The 20,275-nt window shown below is 39.0% G+C and overlaps 1 protein-coding gene across 7 annotated transcripts in view; it reads left to right on the top strand.

Moving 5' to 3' along the window:
- The window catches only part of cv-c (crossveinless c), a 592,078-nt gene that overhangs the window by 164,806 nt on the left and 406,997 nt on the right, over positions 1 to 20,275 (top strand). For all 7 annotated transcript variants that reach the window (XM_067763245.1, XM_067763249.1, XM_067763248.1 and 4 more), the window contains one exon: positions 10,936 to 11,171. The gene's annotated coding sequence lies outside the window, so the exon portion shown is untranslated. The remainder of the gene's footprint in view (positions 1 to 10,935; positions 11,172 to 20,275) is intronic.

Here is a 20,275-nt window from a genome sequence, read left to right as displayed (position 1 = left end):
CGAAAAAACTACGAAGGTATCCCGAACAGATCCCGAAAATCATAGAGAAATTATCCCGGAAGGGTCCCAAAATGATCCCGAAATAGTCCCGAAAAGGCGCGAAATAACCCTGACGGGATACCGGACGGATCCCGAAAACCACCCAGAAATGATCTTTAAGGGCAACTGACCCCGAAATAGTCGTGAAAAAGTCTCGAAATTACCCCGACGGGATCCCGAAAACCATCCAGAAATTATCCCTGAAGGATCCCCAAATGATCCAAGAACAGTCTCGAAACTCCCTGACATTTTCCCGAAAAAGTAAAAAAATAAACCCGACGGTATCTCGGACGGATCCCGAAAACGATCCAGAAATGATGCCGGAAGGGACCCCAAATGATCCCGAAAAATTCCCGAAATTCCCCCGATGGGATCCCGGACGGAACCCGGACCATCCAGAAATGATGCCGGTTGGTACCCCACAATGATCCCGAAATAGGCCAGAAATGACCCCGTCAGGATCCCGGACGGATCCCCAAAAGTATACAGAAATGATGCTGGAAGGTGAAATGATCCCCTTAAAGAAAGATGAAAAATGAAATGATCCCCTTATAGTTCCGAAATGATCCTGACAGGATTCCAGACGGATCCCGGAAACTATCCAGAAATGATGCCGGAAAGGTTCCCAAGTTATCCCCAAATAGTCCCGAAATTACCCTGACGGTATCCCGGACGGATCACGAAAACCATCCGGAAATGATGGCGAAAGGGTCCCCAAATGATCCCGCATTAGTCGCGGGTTCCGAAATGACCCTGACGGGATCCCCAAAGGATCCCGGAAACTATCCAGAAATGATGCCGGAAAGGTTCCCAAGTTATCCCCAAATAGTCCCGAAATTACCCTGACGGTATCCCGGACGAATACCGAAAACCATCTAGAAAAGTGGCCGGAAGATACCCCAAATGATCCCGAAAAAGTCCTGAAATGATCCAGACGGGATCCCGGATGAATCCCGAAAACTATCCATCTAGGTACCCCAAATGATCCCGAAATAGTCCCGAAATGACCCTTCATCCAGAAATGATGAAGGTAGGTACCCAAATGATCCCGAAATAGTCCCGAAATGAAATAGTCCCGAAATGATCCAGGCGGGATCCCGGACGAATCCCGAAAACTATCCATCTAGGTACCCCAAATGATCCCGAAATAGTCCCGAAATGACCCTTCATCCAGAAATGATGAAGGTAGGTACCCAAATAATCCCGAAATAGTCCCGAAATGATCCCGACGGGATCCCGGACGGATCCCGAAAACCAACCAGAAATGATGGCGGTAGGTACCCCAAATGGTCCCGATATGACCCCGTCGGGATCCCGCACGGATCCCTAAAACTATCCAGAAATGATGCCCAAATAACCCCCTAATAGTCCCGAAATTACGCCGACGGAATCCCGGACGGATCCGGAAACCATCCAGAAATGATGCCGGAGGAGACCCCAAATGATCCCGCTAAAGTCCCAAAATGACCCCGACAGGGTCCCGGACGGATCCCGTAAACCATCCAGAAATGATGCCGGTAGGTACCCCAAATGGTCCCGATATGACCCCGTCGGGATCCCGAACGGATCCCTAAAACTATCCAGAAATGATGCCGAAAGGGTCCCCAAATGATCCTGTATTAGTCGATAAAAAGATCCGAAATGACTCCGACGGGATCCCGGATGGATCCCGAAAACCATCTAGAAATGATGCCGGAAGAGACCCCAAATGATCCCGCAAAGGTCCCAAAATGACCCCGACAGGATCCCGGACGGATCCCGAAAACCATCCAGAAATGATGCCGGAGGAAACCCCAAATGATCCCGGTAAAGTCCCAAAATGACCCCGACAGGGTCCCGGACGGATCCCGTAAACCATCCAGAAATGATGCCGGAAGAGACCCAAATGATCTCGCAAAAGTCCCAAAATGACTCCGACAGGATCCCGGACGGATCTCGTAAACCATCCAGAAATGATGCCGGAAGAGACCACAAATGATCCCGCAAAAGTCCCAAAATGACCCCGACAGGATCCCGGACGGATCCCGAAAACCATTCAGAAATGATGCCGGGAGAGACCCCAAATGATCCCGCAAAAGTCCCAAAACGACCCCGACAGGATCCCGGACGGATCCCGTAAACCATCCAGAAATGATGCCGGAAGAGAACCCAAATGATCCCGCAAAAGGCCCAAAATGACCCCGACAGGATCCCGGACGGATCCCGTAAACCATCCAGAAATGATGACGGAAGAGACCCCAAATGATCCCGCAAAAGTCCCAAAATGACCCCGACAGGATCCCGGACGGATCCCGAAAACCATACAGAAATGATGCCGGAAGAGACCCCAAATGATCCCGCAAGTCTCAAAATGACCCCGATAGGATCCCGGACGGATACTGTAAACCATCCAGAAATGATGCCGGAAGAGACCCCAAATGATCCCGCAAAAGTCCCAAAATGACCCCGACAGGATCCCGGACGGATCCCGAAAACCATCCAGAAATGATGCCGGAAGAGACCCCCAATGATCCCGCAAAAGTCCCAAAATGACCCCGACAGGATCCCGGACGTATCCCGAAAACCATCCAGAAATGATGCCGGAATGGACCCCAAATGGTCCCGAAATGACACCGACGGGATCCCGGACGGATACCGAAAACCATCAGAAATGATGCCGGCAGGTACCCCAAATTATCCCGAAATAGTCCCGAAATGACCCTGACGGGATCGCGGACGGATTCCGAAAAACATCCAGAAATGATGCCGGAGGAGACCCCAAATGATCCCGCTAAATACCCAAAATGACCCCGACAGGATCCCGGACGGATCCCGTAAACCATCCAGAAATGATGTCGGAAGAGACCCCAAATGATCCCGTAAAAGTCCCAAAATGACCCCGACAGGATCCCGGACGGATCCCGAAAACCATCCAGAAATGATGCCGGAGGAGACCCCAAATGATCCCGCTAAATACCCAAAATGACCCCGACAGGATCCCGGACGGATCCCGTAAACCATCCAGAAATGATGTCGGAAGAGACCCCAAATGATCCCGTAAAAGTCCCAAAATGACCCCGACAGGATCCCGGACGGATCCCGAAAACCATCCAGAAATGATGCCGGGAGAGACCCCAAATGATCCCGCAAAAGTCCCAAAATGACCCCGACAGGATCCCGGACGGATCCCGTAAACCATCCAGAAATGATGCCGGAGGAGACCCCAAATGATCCCGCTAAAGTCCCAAAATGACCCCGACAGGGCCCCGGACGGATCCCGTAAACCATCCAGAAATGATGCCGGAAGAGACCCCAAATGATCCCGCAAAAGTCCCAAAATGACCCCGACAGGATCCCGGACGGATCCCGTAAACCATCCAGAAATGATGCCGGAAGAGACCCCAAATGATCCCGCAAAATTCCCAAAATGACCCTGACAGGATCCCGGACGGATCCCGTAAACCATCCAGAAATGATGCCGGAGGAGACCCCAAATGATCCCGCAAAAGTCCCAAAATGACCGCGACAGGATCCCGGACGGATCCCGTAAACCATCCAGAAATGATGCCGGAAGAGACCCCAAATGATCCCGCAAAAGTCCCAAAATTACCCCGACAGGATCCCGGACGGATCCCGTAAACCATCCAGAAATGATGCCGGAGGAGACCCCAAATGATCCCGCAAAAGTGTCAAAATGACCCCGACAGGATCCCGGACGGATCCCGAAAACCATCCAGAAATGATGCTGGAAGAGACCCCAAATGATCCCGCAAAAGTCCCAAAATGACCCCGACAGGATCCCGGACGGATCCCGTAAACCATCCGGAAATTATGCCGGAAGAGACCCCAAATGATCCCGCAAAAGTCCCAAAATGACGCCGACGGGATCCCGGACGGATCCCGTAAACCATCCAGAAATGATGCCGGAGGAGACCCCAAATGATCCCGCAAAAGTCTCAAAATGACCCCGACAGGATCCCCGACGGATCCCGAAAACCATCCAGAAATGATGCTGGAAGCGACCCCAAATGATCCCGCAAAAGTCCCAAAATGACCCCGACAGGATCCCGGACGGATCCCGTAAACCATCCAGAAATGATGCCGGAAGAGACCCCAAATGATCCCGCAAAAGTCCCAAAATGACCGCGACAGGATCCCGGACGGATCCCGTAAAGCATCCAGAAATGATGCCGGAAGAGACCCCAAATGATCCCGCAAAAGTCCCAAAATGACCCCGACAGGATCCCGGACGGATCCCGTAAACCATCCAGAAATTATGCCGGAAGAGACCCCAAATGATCCCGCAAAAGTCCCAAAATGACCCCGACAGGATCCCGGACGGATCCCGTAAACCATCCAGAAATGATGCCGGAAGAGACCCCAAATGATCCCGCAAAATTCCCAAAATGACCCTGACAGGATCCCGGACGGATCCCGTAAACCATCCAGAAATGATGCCGGAGGAGACCCCAAATGATCCCGCTAAATACCCAAAATGACCCCGACAGGATCCCGGACGGATCCCGTAAACCATCCAGAAATGATGTCGGAAGAGACCCCAAATGATCCCGTAAAAGTCCCAAAATGACCCCGACAGGATCCCGGACGGATCCCGAAAACCATCCAGAAATGATGCCGGGAGAGACCCCAAATGATCCCGCAAAAGTCCCAAAATGACCCCGACAGGATCCCGGACGGATCCCGTAAACCATCCAGAAATGATGCCGGAGGAGACCCCAAATGATCCCGCTAAAGTCCCAAAATGACCCCGACAGGGCCCCGGACGGATCCCGTAAACCATCCAGAAATGATGCCGGAAGAGACCCCAAATGATCCCGCAAAAGTCCCAAAATGACCCCGACAGGATCCCGAACGGATCCCGTAAACCATCCAGAAATGATGCCGGAAGAGACCCCAAATGATCCCGCAAAATTCCCAAAATGACCCTGACAGGATCCCGGACGGATCCCGTAAACCATCCAAAAATGATGCCGGAGGAGACCCCAAATGATCCCGCAAAAGTCCCAAAATGACCGCGACAGGATCCCGGACGGATCCCGTAAACCATCCAGAAATGATGCCGGAAGAGACCCCAAATGATCCCGCAAAAGTCCCAAAATGACCCCGACAGGATCCCGGACGGATCCCGTAAACCATCCAGAAATGATGCCGGAGGAGACCCCAAATGATCCCGCTAAAGTCCCAAAATGACCCCGACAGGGTCCCGGACGGATCCCGTAAACCATCCAGAAATGATGCCGGAAGAGACCCCAAATGATCCCGCAAAAGTCCCAAAATGACCGCGACAGGATCCCAGACGGATCCCGTAAACCATCCAGAAATGATGCCGGAAGAGACCCCAAATGATCCCGCAAAAGTCCCAAAATTACGCCGACGGGATCCCGGACGCATCCCTAAAACCAGGCATGCTTAACGAACGAAACGATATCATTTCGTTACGAAGTCACTTCGTTTCGTTTATTAACGTTAAGAACGTGACTTCGTTTCGTTTATTAGCGTTGATTATCGTAACGAAATGATATCGTTTCGTTCGTTAAGCATGCCTGCCTAAAACCATCCAGGAATGCTTACGGAAAGGACCCAAACTGACCCCGAAAAAGTCCCGTAATGATCCCGGAAACCATAAAGAATTTATCTCTCGAACGTACGCAAATGATCCCGAAAGTACCCCGACGGGATCCCGGACGGATCCCGAAAACCATCCAGAAATGATGCCGGAAGGGTCCCCAAATGATCGCGAAATAGTCCCGAAATGATTCCGGAATAGTCCCGAAAATGTCCCAAAATAACCCCGACGGGATCCCGGACGGATCCCGAAAACTATACAGAAATGATCCCGGAAGGGTCCCAAAATGATCCCGAAATAGTCCCGAAAAAGTCCCGAAATTACCCCGGCGTAATCCCGGACCGATCCCGAAAACCATCCAGAAATGATCCCGGAGGGTCTCGATATGACCCTTACGGTATTACAAATAAGGTGAAGCTAATTATAAAACCATGTTAATAAGGCAGCAGGCGCATTGGAGCGAATAAAAAGTTACATAGAAACATACAGGTAAAGCTAATAAAAGCGTGCTAATAAAAACAATTGATGGAGGGCGGATGGCGGGAGTAGAGGAGAGGACCACTGATCGTTCCTCCAAAATTGTCTAGATCTCGTTCTGTATGTACCAGATACCAAAAATTATTGATTTAGGAGAAAATTTAGATTGAGTTATAACAATTTATGGATTTTACACCAGAGGGGGTGATAAAGGGGGGCGGGCGGAGGGTGTCACTGCTTACTTTGTAAGCCCTCGACTTATTTGACCCCTTGAGTCTGTGATATTGGTGAAGGCCAGTCTACGTAAAGTTATAATGTGTAAAAACTATGAAAAATAATTTCTCGAGGGGTCGTGGGACCCACCCCTCTTTCCATGTTCGAAAAAAATTTCGCTAGTAGACTACTGTCTGTGTCCCAAATTTCATCAAAATCCGTGTAGCCATTCTGGCGTGATTCAGTCGCAAATACGAAAAAATATAATAATTAAATTATAACTGTTCCTAGGGGGCGGGGACCACACCCCTTTTGAAAAATATATAGCTAGTAGATCCTTCTAGACTATTGGCTATATGTGTGCAAAATTTCATCCAAATCGGTCCAGCCGTTCTTGCGTTATTGAGTCACAAAGACAAACGTCTGGACAAACATCCAAATATCCAAACATCCAAACATCTAAACATCCAAACATCCAAACATCTTAACATCCAAACTTTCCCATTTATAATATATATTAGATTAGATTAAATGAAATTTGAATTGAACGCATGTAGAAGTATTTTTAAATGCATTCAAGAAAACAATGCAATGCGTTAATTTTGAAAGCTACAAAGTCCGACTGGGTTTGTGTACGTACCAGCTCCATTTATGCTCGCAGAATGGTTGTAGCTATTTTTTTAGAAAACAAAATAATAAATAGGCGTGCACTGACAAAACTTTATTTTGTCTCACTTGACTTAAAAATTGAATATGGAATATACATATTAGTGATAAGTTTGTAGTATATGCATGCTTTGTTTCACCATTATTAACCGGAGAAGATAATTTAAGATTATCACTCATTTATCTAATAGAATATAATAAATAACAGCCGGGTTTTTTTGTTTAAACGGTTTTATTTAGCTCGATTCTGTGTAGCGAACAGAATTTTGTAATGGAAATTTAATTAATTTCCCGATAAGCTACAAGCTTGAAATTTGGAATATGGTTCAGAACCCGATGACAGTCTCCTTCCCCTTTTCTCTTTTCTCTTCTCCCAAGTTCTTCTCATTCCTCTTCATCTCTTATTGCCAGTCCCAGAGGATGGTATGTATTTTGTTCCAGTCCCAGTCCCAGTCCCACTCCGAGTCTCAGTCCCAGTCCTAGTCCTAATCCCAGTCCCAGTCCATCTCTGGTCTACTTCCCGGAAAACAGAATCGTAAATACTAATATAGGCAAATTTATATACCACATTTCAGGCAAATCGAATAGGACGTATGTAAATAGGTATGCGAGTATTATTAATTCATGTCTTTAATTCGGCTTGAATGCATATTTATCAGTTTTGACGGGTTGATGCGACTAAAGCGAATATCACAATTTAAATTACTTTAAATCTCTCAGCAACAGGAAAATGTTACCAATTTTTTTATACCCATGACATGCGCTGCAAATGAGCAGAGCCCAGAACTCCAAATGGGGCTATGCGACTTACAATGCGACTCTCAACTACGGTTACTAGATTTAAAAGGCATTGATTTTTGGAAAGTTGTAAACAAGGAGAAATATCCCTTACTGCGTCAAGAAGTTTTAAAATTTTATTCAATGTTTGGTAGTACGCACATTTGTGAAAGCTTCTTTTGATTCTTTAAGCAAATAAAAACATATAACAGAAATAGAGCTACAAATCAGCATTTAGAAGCGCTTCTGAAATTATCAACCACAAACATCAAAATAGATATAGAAAAATTTATTGCGGACAATTTACAGTAAGTTACTATCTCCACTCTAATCCTTCTTTCCGAAATACTATTAAATAAAAAAATTAAAACAAAACAAAAAAAATTTTTTTAAAATATACAAAAAATAAAAACAAAAAATATAAAAGATTAAATAAAATAATTGAATGAATTTTTCTTTTATCAGAATTAAAAAATTTCTAAATTTCTAAAAAACAAAACAAAACAAAAAAATAAAAAACCTAAAAATAAAAAAAAAATTTTAAAAATATAAAAAATTTAATTAAAAAAAAAACGAATGAATTTACCTTCTATCAGGATTACAAAATGTATAATTTTCTTTCTAAAATAATATCATTTGATGAATTTTCGAAGTTTTTACAGTGTACTTTTTACTAGCTCCTTCGCCATTTTTTTTTTTTTTTTGTTTTGATTTCAAAGTAGGTCTGGCCACGCTTCCATAAGAAGCTTGTGGCGATCCCTGTTTTAAAGGTATGCACATTAGGGTGGCCCAACAAATTTTTCCCCGATTTGTATGGAAAAACTAAAGTCGAGATATGCCACCTCGAATCGTTAGAAAAAACTGATACTTTTACAATCTATTTTATTAAATGTGTTGTGCATTATTTTCACTACATCAAAATGCCACCCTAATGGCCCTTACTTCAAAACTGTAAAAACTACATACAATTTCCAAAGAATATTTGCTTTTGGAAAACACAGCGTCAAGTTTTATTTGCTTGAGCTGCATTCCAATGTTGATTAGTTTTTCGTTTAAAAAGATTGCAAAATTGCTTAAGTACTATTCCACAAAACTGGCATACACAATTAAGTGCATTTGGTTTCAATTAAGCCCGTGGTGATTACACAAAAGCACGGCTGATAGGCGTGGAAGCAACATGTTATGATAAATTGTTGCAAGATTTGTTTGTTTATTGCTTGTTTTAATTAAATTCTTCAATGTACACTAGGATTTAAATTTTTAAACAAAAATATGCATTGAATTTTTTGTTGCAATCATTACTCTATTTTTCACATTTTCAGCTACACACCAATGATTCAATGTTACTCACACGCCCCGTCGCTCACTAATTGAACAATTTAATTTTTTGGTTTTTATACTCAGCTGAGCAGAGCTCACAGAGTATATTAATTTTGTTCGCATAAAGGTACTCCGTAACGGCATAAACTAATCGAGATAGATATTGACTTCTATAATCAAAATGATCTGGGCGAAAAAAGAAATTCATTTAGCCATGTCCGTCCGTCCGTCTGTCTGTCCGTGAACACGATAACTTGAGTAAATTTATCTTAATGAAATTTGGCATGTAGATTTATGGGCACTTATCTGAGATCGCTATTTAAAATGAGCGAAATCGGACTATAACCACGCCCACTTTTTCGATATTGAAAATTTCGAAAAACCGAAAAAGTGCGATATTCATTACCAAAGACGGATAAAGCGATACAACTAGGTAGGTGGGTTTACCTTATGACGCAGAATAGAAAATTACTAAAATTTTGGACAATCGGCGTGGCACCGCCCACTTTAAAAGAAGGTAACTTAAAAGTTTTGCAAGCTGTAATTTGGCAGTCGTTGAGGGTATCATGATGAAATTTGGCAGGAACGTTACTCCTATTACTATATGTGTGCCAAATAAAAAATTTGCAAATCAGATTACGAACACGCCCACTTCAAAAAAAAAATTTTTTTTAAAGTCAAATTTTAACAAAAAATTTAATATCTTTACAGTATATATATGTAAATTCATTCCTCTCGAGTAATGATATGGTGCAACAAAATACAAAAATAAAAGAAAATTTCAAAATGGGCGTGGCTCCCCTTTTTTCATTTAATTTGTCTAGGATACTTTTAATGCCATAAGTCGAACAAAAATTTACCAATCCTTTTGAAATTTGGTAGAGGCATAGACTCTATGACGGTAACTTTTTTCTGTGAAAATGGGCGAAATCGGTTGAAGCCACGCCCAGTTTTTATACACAGTCGACCGTCTGTCCTTCCGCTCGGCCGTTAACACGATAACATGAGCAAAAATCGACATATCTTTACTAAACTCAGTTCACGCACTTATCTGAACTCACTTTGTATTGGTGTAAAAAATGCCCGAAATCCGACTATGACCACGCCCACTTTTTCGATATCGAAAATTACGAAAAATGAAAAAAATGCCATAATTATATACCAGATACGAAAAAAGGGATGAAACATGGTAATTGTATTGGTCTATTGACGTAAAATATAACTTTAGAAAAAAACTTGGTAAAATGGGTGTGACACCTACCATATTAAATAGAAGAAAATGGAAAAGTTCTGCAGGGCGAAATCAAAAGTCCTTGGAATCATGGCAGGAATACTGTTCGTAAATAAATTAGCGGTACCCGACAGATGATGTTCTGGGTCACCCTGGTCCACCTTTATGGCGATATCTCGAAAAGGCATCCACCTCTAGAACTAAGGCCCACTCCCTTTGAAAATAACCATTAACACCTCTCATTTGATACCCATGTCATACAAACACATTCCAGGGTTACCCTAGGTTCATTTTCCTACATAGTGATTTTCCCTTATTTTGTCTTCAAAGCTTTCAGCTGAGTGTGTAATGTTCGGTTACACTCGAACTTAGCCTTCCTTACTTGTTAATTTTGTATTTGTTGCTTTGGATTAGGATGATAATGCACTAACATGCAATAATGCAGCAATTAAAAAAAAAAAAAAATTACAAGGAAAAAATGTGATTCAACAATAACTAAACGAAGTATTGTCTAAAACTTAAATTGAAAAGCAACCTCCCTTTAACTTCAGATTAAATTAATCTCACAGCTAAAATGTTTCTTATTATTTACAATTTTGAGTGTTAATTATGGAACTAATTTTCTATTCGTCTCTTCTCATTACAGGTTCAGCTCATCTAGTGTCCATTGCACTTCCTACTTACAAAATTTCTACTCTATAAGCCTCTTTGTGTAATTTGTGCTCAAGTGAAAAATTAAAAATTTCATATAAGAAAACTATCAATTGCATTTGTGCATGAAAAAGTGCCTTGCAAGTTTGTGTGTAAAGTGTAATTAACAGTTGATTGTAATATTCATCATTTGATATCCAGCTGTGTCCAATACAATAGCGGAAAATTTTGGTGAGTCAAACAAAACAAGATTTTTTTTTCATTTTATCAGAAAATATTTTTCTTAGCTGCTTTAACACCTTTTGATTATTAGTTGCTTTTAAAATTAAGTGATTATTCTTTTTTCAATAAACCAAGCACGTGCTGTTTTCCCCGGTGGGTGGTAAAATGAACAAATTTTAGATTTTGAAAGCAAAATTTGGTACTGGAAAAATTAGGCCGAATTGTCAATGCATTGTATTTTAAATTAAAACTATATATTTTTGTTTTCTACTTAGGAAATATATGCTAACAACTATTTGGATGTGTCATCCCTTTTAAACGCAATATTTTTTTGTTTCGAAGCGCTTCTGGCTTTTAACTGCTGTATTTTTGTCCTATTTGCGTATAGCTTATATTTAAATTTAACTTGATACTCGCCCTTTTGTCCAAACATTTTTTGAGAAATTTTTTCTACACTCAAAAAACATTTTATCCCAAATAGGATTTATATTTCGCCTTAGGGCTTTCTTCCTAATGAAACTTCCCTAAACAAAGAGAAGCATGTCTTGTGAACAGAATAATCTTCTTGCTTTTTAAAAAACTCTATACTAAGTAAAATGACAAAGAAACTTCTCTGGCGAAAAATCATTCCCATTTTCCACATGAAACCTTCCGTTAGTTTCGATATCGTGACGATACAAATCTTAAAATAAGCTCGAACTGCTTCCGAAAATATCATGAAAAAAGTTCCAAAATACTCCGAAAACAATCACGAAACTATATCGATCACAATTCTGTCTGAAGATAACCCGAAATAGTTCCAATAACTGATCCTGAAATAGTATAAGCAATCCCGATACACTGAAATATTAATATAAACTTGCAAAAGTCCGCATTGAAAACGAAAACAATCTGGAAGTGATTTCGATAAGTAAAAACTACTACTCCCCCAAGGAGATTAAGACCAAGCTTATCCTCCAATTTAGGTCGTGTTACGAGGGCTGAACTACCTAATTTATGCTGGTTCTGAACGGCATCTGCAAGTATCTGAATTTTCGGCGAGGAGCTTTTCAAAGCAGAAATACACTCGGAGTGTGTGCCAAACCATTCTTGAGGGGCGCCATTTTATTCTAATTGAAAAAGTGTTCTCAATATGGTTCCGAAGTAATCTGAAATGTCTCTGAAAGCAATGCCGAAATCATCCAGAAATGTTCCGGAAAACATTTCCGAAATGAAATGAATGATCCCGAAAAAGTTTCTTTTTGGCCGGCGATAATGTTCAAATAATTCCGAAATGTTTCGAAAGTATTCGAAGATAGTCCCGAAATGATACCAAAAAAGTTGTTAGTTGAACCCAAGATAATACTCAAAAAATACCGAAACACTATCACAGTTATCAAACGTTTATCCCGGAATTATATTGCAGAATTCTCCAGTTGGTCTCGAAATGATGTGTAAATAATCCGATGATTTTTCAGAAATCATCCCGAAATCCTTTCAAGAAAATAATTCTGAATCAATACCCATACATTATCGAAAGGATAAAAAATAGCGAAATATTTCCAAAACGATCCCAAGAAGAATTTTGCAATGATCTGTACATAGTGCCGCCAAGAAAAAAGCGTCAGTACCAAGTCCTCCTCAAGTACGATAAAAAATGTGTACCACTCCGGCAAAAAATCAGTAACAACCGCATACAAAATTGGTTACATTCTTTTCAATAAATAATCGATTATCTTCCGATAGAAAATCGATAACATAGCGAAAACTTTATTCAGCTTAATAGTCGTATCCATATGAACTCAAAATCATTTTCAAGTGTAGAAATAGAAAATTTATGATTTTCCACGTTTGTCAACTTTGTAGCATACTTTGTTTTATATGTCACTTCTGCATGGCCTATAGTTCTTGTACAAGCGGTATGGTCGTTGAACGATTCCAAATTTTCTTACTTAGCAACAGCCTTTTATATGGTGAAAAATTTAGGTACACATACGTTCTGTTAAGTTAAGATTACTTATATTGCTAACATAGCAAATCCTATCTCTAATTAATTAAAAAAAAAAATTCTACATCGATATCGCATATATCTTATGTCAAATTAATCGAAGTTAATTAAGAAAATAATATTAAAAAAAAGACCTTCAAAAAGCAAAGCTTGAAGCCAACACCTAAAAATGAATAGCCATCATCAAAAATGACGCATATGCGCGCTTATGTATGTGAGCAGATGTTTATTTGAAATTATATCATTTCTTGAGTGTCAATACTCAATACTTCCCATACATGAGCAACCCGTCGTCGAAATTCTAGTTGACTTGACGAACAGGTTTTCACATTAAATAAGCTAAAATATTGAATGCCAAAATATTCGTACTAATAACCATGTAGCGGTTTTTGTTGGTAATTTCGGCGTATAACAAATACTGCTGAACGAACTGAAAAACAATAAACATATTAATAAGATTACAAATTTTTCCATAAAAAATTAAATTAAATGTTTGCCATAGTCTTGACAATTAAATACAAATTAAAGCAATAATATTAAAAAAGAACGTAAAAATATTTACAGATTTGCCAATAAAAACAACATTTCCATATTTAATTTTACAAAACTAATTTCTCAACTCAGGTCATATATATGTATGTATGTATTTCCGTTTACATACAAAGATTAAGTTGTTTACTTCATTAATTTCTTTTCCAATGTTAATTATCTAATCACATGCCAATTAGTAATTAGCATAAAAACAAATTCCACGCACTGAAGTTGGTGGGTTTTCATTATAATTTTTTAATTTCATTGAGCTTTGCATTTTTACTAGAGGCTAGAAATCTAACAAATGACATAAGCGACTATTTTTATTTAATAAAGACTTACTGACACTTGTTTAGTAAAATCCATGGTTTGAAGGCAGTAAAGGCGAACTGGCTTCGTCAATAGAGAGGCAATCAACTACTTTTGCTAAAACTATATATAGAAATCAGCGTTCATTATAAAACTGAGAGAAGACTGATTTGTGGTGATTGATTATCATAATTTTTTTAAATAAAATGTCGTACACTGAAAGAAAAAGACTGGTAAAATCAACCGAAATACGGGACAATTCAACCGAAATTTCTGTAAATTTGTATCCATCGCAACAAGATGTTGAATCAACTGCGCACAAATCGTTGATTCGCAATTGACCGTTTTAGTAGTCCAATGAACAAAGAAAGTTGTTGCGACAGCTTTGTACGAAAGTACCTACATATGTTGCCATATACATACATACGTAAATATGTGAATACATAAATATGCATGCTTGCTATATATACATACATATGTACGTACTTACTAACCGAACTTCAATTGGGCGTACATCAAATATGCTGGCACACATTAAACATTATACACTTTATTATTTTTTTTTTTATTAAACGCACTTTCACCAAATTTTATATTTTATAATTTATTTAATTTAAAGTTTTGAACTTCGCTTTGCAAATAGAAATGAAAATAGTAGTCACAAAATTGATTCTCAATTCTTTCAGTTGCAGCTTAGCTCATTCTCAATTTCTTCTCTAGCATATAGTTGCCACACTTGATTGTTTCGAACAAAACTTGGAGTATAAATGTTTGACATAATATTTTGAATAGAGAACTTTTAAGTTATAGAAAAGTAAAGAATCAAATCGCAGGAAGGTAATTCACCACTGGAGTAACTTTACATGTAATTCCGTAAGTTTAATTTTCGTAACATTTTAAGTTGAAACGATTCCAAAACAACTCAAACTTTTATGTTGTCAGAAACATCAACATTAAAAAGGGATGTGTTTTATTATCTTATTAGATTCGTTCGCGTGAGTGAAAATTCGTAAGAAATTGAACAAAATGTTACTAACTTTGGAAAAATCCTGTTCATTCAAACAAAACTTTTGCAACAAGAGAGCGCAATTTTGCATTTCGCTTGGAGGAGAAGTTGCAAAATTGTACCCGATAAATAGGTGTCCCGGTATCTCATAACTTTTTACACAGTAAATTCAAAAAAGGGGTTTTACGTTTTGTATTGATAACTGAAAAACTCGTTTTTTGTTGTTTTCCCATTTTGTGTGTTTTTTGGATTTGGTGGTTTTCTTATTTTGGTGTTTTTATACTCAGTTGAGCAGAGCTCACAGAGTATATTAACTTTGATTGGATAACGGTTGGTTGTACAGGTATAAAGGAATCGAGATAGATATACTTCCATATATCAAAATCATCAGTATCGAAAAAAAATTTGATTGAGCCATGTCCGTCCGTCCATTAACACGATAACTTGAGTAAATTTTGAGGTATTTGGACGAAATTTGGTATGTAGGTTCCTGGGCACTCATCTCAGATCGCTATTTAAAATGAACGATATCGGACTATAACCACGACCACTTTTTCGATATCGAAAATTTCGAAAAATCGAAAAAGTGCAATAATTCATTACCGAAGACGGATAAAGCGATGAAACTTGGTAGGTGGGTTGAACTTATGACGCTGAATTGAAAATAAGTAAAATTTTGGACAACGGGCGTGGCACCGTCCACTGTTAAAAGAAGGTAATTTAGAAGTTTTGCAAGCTGTAATTTGGCAGTCGTTGAAGATATCATGATGAAATTTGGCAGGAGCGTTACTTGTATTACTGTATGTATGCTTAATAAAAATTAGCAAAACCGGAGAACGACCACGCCCACTTAAAAAAAAATTTTTTTAAAGTGAAATTTGTACATAAAATTTAATATCTTTACAGTATATAAGTAAATTATGTCAACATTCTACTCCAGTAATGATATGGTGCAAAAAAATACAAAAATAAAAGAAGATTTCAAAATGGGCGTGGCTCCGCCCTTTTTCATTTGATTTGTCTAGGATACATTTAATGCCATAAGTCGAACAAATATTTACCAATCCTTGTGAAATTTGGTAGGCGCTTAGATTCTAGCACGGTAACTGTTTTCTGTGAAAAAGGGCGAAATCGGTTGAAGCCACGCCCAGTTTTTATACACAGTAGATCGTCTGTCCTTCCGCTCGGCCGTTAACACGATTACTTGAGCAAAAATCGATATATCTTTACTAAACTCAGTTCACATAATTATCTGAACACACTTTGTATTGGTATAAAAAATTACCGAAATCCGACTATGACCACGCCCACTTTTTCGATTTCGAAAATTACGAAAAATGAAAAAAAATGCTATAATTCTATACCAAATACGAAAAAAGGGATGAAACATGATAATTGCATTGGTTTATTGACGCAATATATACATTTAGAAAAAAACTTTGTAAAATGGGTGTGACACCTACCATATTAAGTAGAAGAAAATGAAAAAGTTCTGCAGGGCGAAATCGAAAGCCCTTGGAATCATGGCACATTTTGGTCGAAATCTCGAAAACGCCTTCACATATACAACTACCACAACTCCCTTTTAAAATTCTTATTAATACCTTTAATTTGACACCCATATTGTACAAACACATTACAGAGTCACCCCTGGTCCACCTTTATGGCGATATATCGAAAAGGCGTCTACCCATAGAACTAAGGCCCACTCCCTTTTAAAATACTCCTTAACACCTTTCACTTGACACCCATATCGTACAAACAAATTCTAGAGTCACCCCTGGTCCACCTTTATGGCGATATCTCGAAAAGGCGTACACCTATAGAACTAAGGCCCACGCCCTTTTAAAATATTCATTAACACATTTCAGTTGATACCCATATCGTACAAACAACACATTCCAGGGTTACACTAGGTTCATTTTCCTACATGGTGATTTTCCCTTATTTTGTCTCCATAGCTCTCAACTGAGTATGTAATGTTCGGTTACACCCGAACTTAGCCTTCCTTACATGTTTTTTTAAAGTGGCGCCATCGTCATAAGTACAAAGTAGAGAGCGCAGTGAGCGTAAAATTCTCTTTGAAATTTGCTCATGTATTGACAGTTGATCGCCGTTGGAATGACCTGTAAGATCAGTTGTGTTAACAGAAAAATCAGTTAGATTGATTAGGAATCTGCTAATTTTACAGAATTTTGTTAACTTAAGAGCGACAATTTCTCTTCTGTTGAAATGACTAAACCATTTGACAAAGAACTCGGTCGAATTAACCATAATGCGATCAATTTCACCGAATCTCCGTTAAGTCAAGAACAACAGAACCGATTTCTTGATTTTACTAGCACTATTTCTTTCAGTGTACAGAGAATGATTTTGAATATCAGGTATGTTCCTGCAGTAACACGCGCGTTTCAGATTGTAGAAAGTTCGTCGAATAAAAAAGGAGTAAGTACCAAACACTCGTGAAGCTCGTAAATATAGAAAACTAATGACTTTGGAGCTCGACCAGAAGTTTCCGGCTTTATATGAAGAGCTTCGCCGGCATCCAATGGGTAATAATAGATACCGACAAGTTATTGTTTTCGGCTTGTTATCGAAAGCGAAATTATCGTTGATTATCGGCTTATTTTCGTAGAGCCCTCGGCTTCTTATTGCTTTCTTATCGGGTTGTTATAGCCGGAATACAGATGTGTCATCGATTATATATTGAAGTTTTATGTGTATCTTTTTTTGTTGATAAGATAAGACGCCGATAACAAATTGGTATCGCCCCTATACCAAATAGATAACTTTTCGATTTAGTATTGAGAACGTCTTAATAGCAAATATTTTATTTTTTGATAGCAAATCGATAACTTTTCGATAAATAAATGATAAATTTTCGATCATAAACCGATAACTTCTATATAATAAATCTAGAACTTTTTGGTATATAATCGAAAAGTTTTCGATAGTAAATCGACAACTGTTGGATAACCGATAAAAAATCAGAAGATTAACGACAACCTTTATTGTCGATAGAAAATTTTAAACACTTCGAGAAATAAAACAAGTAAGAAAGGCTACGTTCGGGTGTAACCGAACATTACATACTCAGCTGCCAAATTACAGCTTGCAAAACTTTTAAATTTTTAAATTACCTTCTTTTAAAAGTGGGCGGTGCCACGCCCATTGTCCAAAATTTTACTAATTTTTTATTCTGCGTCATAAGGTCAACCCACTTACCTAGTGTCACCGCTTTGTCCGTCTTTGGTAATGAATTATCGCACTTTTTCGGTTTTTCGAAATTTTCGATGTCGAAAAAGTGGACGTGGTTATAGTCCGATTTCGTTCGTTTTAAATAGCTATTTCAGATGATTGCTCAGGAACTTACATACCAAAATTTATTAAGATACCTCAAAATTTTCTGAAGTTATCGTGTTCACGGACAGACGGACGGACATGGCTAAATTAATTTCTTTTTTCGCTCAGATTATTGTGATATATAGAAGTCTATATCTATCTCAATTAGTTTGTGGCGTTACGGGGTACTGTTATGCGAACAAAGTTAATATACTCTGTGAGCTCTGATCAGCTGAGTATAATAAGTCATTGCAAGGCGTGACAGAAAATGTGTTTCTAATTGGAAATACTTTTTTTAAGATTTGCTGTTGCCTTTCTCGGGATTTCAACCGAGGACCGTCAGTGTGGCCATGACCATGGCGATTGCAACTTCGATAAATAAGTGATAAACCGTATATACCTCATCGACAACAGTGCTGTAACAAACCGAAAACTCATCGATAACAAATCAATAACAGACCGTTCCATTTCAGTCCTGATTTCGAATTTGAAGTTTCTCCCGAGCAAAGTTGTTAACAGATCAAAAGTCAAAAAAGGTAGAGAGGCAATACAAAATGTTAAGGTTAGGTTGAGTGGTAGCTACAGCGGTTAGAGAAGCTCACCTGGATAACTCCAATGCTGCGCTGAGCAGCGACTGATATTGCCCTTGACCCATATTTCCACTTCAGGCCAGAAGGATCTCGCATTCCTCTTCTCGAGGAAAGGAATGTGTGGTGTTCTATCCCCTATAGGGAGTAATTCGGTAAGAATGCTGGACCGTGGGGTACCAAAGAAAGAATATCGCATTTCACGGAGCCTTTTCAACCGCTTTATAATCTGTACGAACATCAACATTTTGATAATGCCCCTAGTTTCTAGTACATTCCACCGGATCATCACCTCATAGAAGATTGTCGGCTTCACTATTACCTCACAAAGCCTGTGCACCATATCAGAAAGTATCAGCGTTACTGCCCCGATCAAGTAGGGCCCAAAAGCAGTGATCTTCACCGTGTGCAGATATCCTCGCAAAATATCACGTAGGTTGTCCAAAAGCTAATTCTGGTCAAGATTTTCAGGTCATCCCCAGAAGCTCCTTCAATAAAGTATAGCTGGAGAAAATAACAATAACAAATAAATAATGGGCTTAAGTTTGAAAGCAAGTGTAAATTGGATTGTGTCATATTCAATTTGTGAGTACACACTCACTTTTACATAGTGTGTGATACTTTAAGTTTGTATGTAAAGAGATATGTACCACTGCTTAATGTAACAATCAATCAAGTTTTTCATACGACCATATCAAGGAAATACATTACATATTTCAATACCCTGTAATAAAATTAAAGAAAAAAAAACTTTTTTAAAAATAAGCTTTTATTATTGGTTAATAAAGTTAACTAAAAAGTAAACAATAAATTGACTCTAAAGAAATATAACACTTTATAAGTTCATTGTAAGCTTTAACGATAATTAGGCTTTTTCGTCTGCGGCAAAAGAATTCTATATTGTAAATAAATATATATTTTTAACATTAAAACTTTACACCTAAATTATTAAACCTTACAGTTTATATCACAGTCCTAATTGTTCTAATAAAAAACGTGTTGAATTTTGATGGTATGATTAAGAACGTTTAGGATCTCCTTTTTTTTTTTATTTTTTTTTTTTCTTTAATTTTATTATATCATAATCCGAATATATTGGGGCATATTCATAATCGAAATAAAATGTGACTAAGTTAGTTGAAGCATTTTTGACAGAGAGCACATATAAAATTATGTCAAACAGTGTTAAATAACTTAACTTTGCCTATGCCGCGTTCAGTTTACAACTACTTATTGCAGATCTCTCATCTGTGGGTTAAATCTGTTTTAAAATAAAATTCTACTTTCGCTTAGCTAAAATTCCATCGCCAAAAATCTGTAAAACAAAATCAAGTGCGCAGAAAAGTATGCA

Source organism: Eurosta solidaginis, chromosome 1 (assembly GCF_040869045.1).
Source record: "Eurosta solidaginis isolate ZX-2024a chromosome 1, ASM4086904v1, whole genome shotgun sequence".
Classification (NCBI taxonomy): domain Eukaryota; kingdom Metazoa; phylum Arthropoda; class Insecta; order Diptera; family Tephritidae; genus Eurosta; species Eurosta solidaginis.
This window is presented reverse-complemented; position numbering and strand designations above follow the sequence as displayed.